The following is a 4,740-nucleotide window of genomic DNA, read 5'->3' as shown; positions in this document are numbered from 1 at the left end:
ATAAATGTATTTGCTTTTTTTTTTTTTTTAGTTTGCTAGATAAATGTTATACCATGCCCATGGCTACCAAGAGAAGTAGTCACAAACAGCAGCAAATTTAAGAAGCAAAAAACAAAAAAGCATAAACAGCCTTATGTATACAGATTGCATAAAGATTTCTGTGTATATACCATAGTATAGAATGAAAGTTTAAAACTGCATGTGTTATTTCTTCTGTGCTGTTTCCTGCCAGCTGCTGACCTTCAAAACAACATATTATTAAGTTGACTCATGAGAACCGGTGTGAAATAGGACGTTTTACTGCTAGAAGTTCTCCTTCTCCTCAGACTGTAGTTTGGCAGTACTGTATAAAGGCAGAACAAAGTTGTAAAAACTGAGATTAGAAATTAGTCCCGTTAGTACACCTTAAAAGAACCATAATTTCGTTAGGATGTGCAACAAAAGATCAATGTTAACTATTTACTTAACAGTAACATGTATTATGCAGAAGAAATATGTGTTCACAGCCTTATGAAATCTCCTCTAAGTCTTCCAAAGCCTAACAAGGCAAATATAGAGTTTAGTGGACTCCATTATAGTTTGGCTTACAACCCACATCTCTCGCATTTCCCCAAAAACTGTATGAAAATTATATGCATAAAGATTATTTTATGAAAATGTAACATTAGCATTTTCCTTTTAAAATATCTGTGATTCATCCAATAAAAGTTCCTGTGATGTCAGGGACAGAAGATGACCCTAAATGTAGAAGTGACATTATGAGGCATTTGCAAAATTTGGGGAAAATCGAGAGTATAAAATATTAACATTTTTACTTGCTATGAAAAAATTAGGCAAAATTTGAAAGTGTGGCAAAAAGTTGGGTACCATATCCCTTCAATGTCATACTAGGGGGACAGCAACCTAATTATTATCTAGAGAAGTAGGTCTCAAACTTCAGTGTGCATTCAAAATCATCTAAATAACTTACTAAGTCATAGGCTGTTGGCTCCCACTCAGAGCTCCTGGTTCTGTAAATCTGGCAAAGGGGACTGAGAATATTCATTTCTAACAAATTTCCAGGTGAGACAGATCCAGGAATTTCCAATCCAGGAACTATAACTTCAGAATCATTGATACAGAAGAAGATACCTACCTAGACTTACTGTACATTATTCATCTGCATTTCTAGGTATCAGTTTATAGACTTCTGTTCAGTAGAAATGGAAATAATTTCTGTCCAGAGTAACATATAATACTAAATATTATTGCCCTATAAGACATTACCAGTTTTGTATCTTACCCAACTATCTTAACTGAATATGTCTCTGTGTGTTTGTGCACACAGGTGCATGCATGCATGCATAATCGTTTCTCAACTGCTTCTTGAACTGCTTTTAATACCTTACTGGTTCCCATGCAAATGTGAGTTCAATAGCATTTTTTACATTTGTTTATATTATATTTGTATGAGAGTAATCATTTTACTTTTGTGAAAACTATACGTTAACACATTTGAATGAATGGTTTTTCACTGAATTTTGGTGCTTTGGGATTTTATTATATAATTGTAATCAAGTGTTGTACACAGAGCATCAAGGTAATATCTTTTAAATAGAAAGGTACATCTTTTGTGAAATTCATGAAATTACTTCAAAATTTCTTACAATATTTCAATAGATTTCCTTTTCTTACCTCAGATTTATGTGCTTCAATGTTTTCTTGAGACTATCAAGACGTTGTGTCATATGATGATGACTTTTAATCAGAAATGATTTTCTCTTTAGTTTTATTTTCATTAAGGCACCTCGCAGAGTCCTTTTTATGTTAACATGCAGAAATATACCACATGACTATGTTCTTTATCAAAATTGGGTGGCATCCATATTAGGCAGTATAAAAAACACATTTTAGCATAGAGAAATAATAACAGAACATGGAAGTCAAAAGTATATCTGTGCTTCCAGGGATTACATAAATGGTGGGGGGCTTCATAGCTACAAGTTTAACTCCCAATTTATTACTAATTTCCCATGAGTATTGGAGAATCACTAAGCTTTTTCATTCTTTTGCATCATTGTTTGCCAAGTATTATAATATTTGCAGGGATATAATTTAGTTAGATTGTAAGTAATTTTTATAAATTAGTCTAGTAAAAGATGTAGTATTAATATAAATATTCAAAACCACAATGAAATATTATTTCACATACATTAGGATGGCTACCACCAAAACGAAAACAAAATGACAAGTGTTAGAAGGGATATGGATGTGGAGAAATTGGAATCCTTGCACACGGTTGATGGGAATGCAAAATCACACAACCACTATGGAAAACAGTATGGCAGTTTTTCAAAAAATAAAAAAAATAGAATTATCATGTAATCCAGCAATCCCATGTCTGTGTATATATACAAAAGAATTGAAAGCAAGATCTCAAAGAGGTATTTGAACACCCATGTTTGTAGCAGCTTCCACTAACAGGTGGAAGCAACTCAAATGTCCATCAGTGAATGAAGGGATAAGCAAAATGTGGTATATCCATATGATGGAATATTATTCAGTCTTAAAAAGGAAGGAAATCATGTCACACGCTACAACATGGATGAATCTTAAGGACATTATGCTAAGTGAAATAAACTAGTCACAAAAAGACCATGCCACATGGTTTTACTTGTATGAGATATCTAAAGCAGTCGAGCTCATAGAGACAGGCTGGGTGGAGTGGCTCACACCTGTAATCCCAGCACTTTGGGAGGCCAAGGTGAAAAGATAACTTGAGCCCAGGAGTTCAACATCAGCCTGGGCGATAGAGAGACCCTGTCTCTATTAAAAAAAAAAATTCATAGAGACGAACAATAGATCATGGTTACCAGGAACTGGGAGAACCAGGAAATTGGGGGTGGGGGGATTGTTGTTTAATGGATATAGAATTTCAGTTTTGCAAGATGAAAACATTCTGGAGATCCATTGCACAACAATGTGAATATAATGAACACTATTGAACTCTATACCTAAAAATAGTTAAGACTGTAACTGTTATGTTGGATTTTTTTTAATCACAATTAAAAATAGAAAAAAAAAAGTATTTCTGGATAGGATTAACTTTATGACTTTAAGAGAAGGCAGCTTTAGGAGCCTAATTTCAGGCTCACCACAGGATTCCCTTTACCCTGCTATCTCCTTTACCAACCTGTTTTATGCCTTAAGTGTTACCTGTGGAGCGCCCTTCCTTGTGGTTATGAGCATATTCCCCATTGTGAATAAATACCTAAAGTAACAACCTGTAATCAAGCATTTATATTTCTAAGGACATTTATGACAGATTGTTACAAGTAAGCGTTGACCGAATACACAAAGCAAAGAGCAGGAGGGCAGAGTGTCCTTGGTGAAGGGAGATTAAGACTGGTGAAGCCTGGTTATTTACCAAAAACTTCATCTACTTAACTCCATGTCAGGCCTGCAAAAAATATTTTCCCTTCCTATTTCCTGTTGCCCTGGGGAAAGTTGCTGTTACCATAGAAAAGGGAGTCTATGTGTGTAACCTATGCATTCCTTTCTAGGGGCAGACAAAAGACACATTGTGAGTGAATAACTTTCACAGCTCTTCAGCTCTAGTCCATTAGTATGCTCAGTTTTAAGCTCTATGTTTCCCTTTTTGAAGTAGTTAAATCCATTATTGATTGTTTATTCTCATTTCCACATCACCTTTTAGTTCAGTGGAGGAACATTATATTATGATTCTTACAAAGGGGCCAGAAGTGCCAATCCATTTTAAGGTTAATTCAAACATAGACCGCTTACCTCTCAGCTCTATGCTGTGGAATTTCTGGAAGAAACCCCATTCTTAATTTTATGATGTTTTTATACACATACCTTCCCCCCAAAAAGTGGTTACCATAGAAACTGGGGAGCAAGTAACTTGGTAACTTTAACAGAAGTGCATACTTGCTACTGCCAAAGCTGGAATAACAATTGTGCATTTACCAGGGGAATACAAAACTTTCTATTGTAAAGTTGACTACTTCTTTTTTACCAGGTGTTCCATAATTCTTCAAGTGTATTCCCAATATGGGAACAATGTTTTCTGTATTAATGTTTTCTGTATTAAACAATGTTTTCTGACTTAGAAAAATATCTGTTTTTTTTTTTTTGACATAGCAGTAAGGTAGTGAAAAAAATTAAATTGACATGATTCATATTATCTTATGTGTTTACATCATTCCTTTTGCATCTAGGGTTTAAAAGGACATCCTTGAAGATTTTGTGAGGGGTTGGCTCCCTTTATTTTTAATTAAACATTGATATAATTCATTGTACAGAATTTGGGGAGCACAGTGTACTGTAAAGAAGATTTTAAAAAACCCATAAAGATAGCATTAGGAGATATACCTAATGTAAATGATGAGTTAATAAGTGCAGCACACCAGCATGGCACATGTATCATATGTAACAAACCTGCATGTTGTGCACATGTACCCTAGAACTTAAAGAGTAATAAAAAATTTAAAAAAACAAAACAAAACATAAAGCCTTTGTCTCTCGTTCCAGTCAGAGCTTGGGGTCAGTGCTTCACTGCCCTGTGTCCTCTGCTCCAGGAGGTCTCGGTGATTCTGCCACAGCCTCAGCCTCCATCGCTCTGTGACCTGCTGGTATTGGAACATTCATAGCTAAGACCCCAGGACACTCCTGAAGCCAAGAAATGGTGTCACCATCTTGAAGCCAGACCTGCTCACCTGTCTGGAGGAAAGGAAATAGCCT

This window comes from Macaca mulatta, chromosome 3 (genome assembly GCF_049350105.2).
Source record: "Macaca mulatta isolate MMU2019108-1 chromosome 3, T2T-MMU8v2.0, whole genome shotgun sequence".
NCBI lineage: Eukaryota > Metazoa > Chordata > Mammalia > Primates > Cercopithecidae > Macaca > Macaca mulatta.
The sequence above is the reverse complement of the archived record's forward strand: the minus strand, read 5'-3'. Positions refer to the sequence as shown.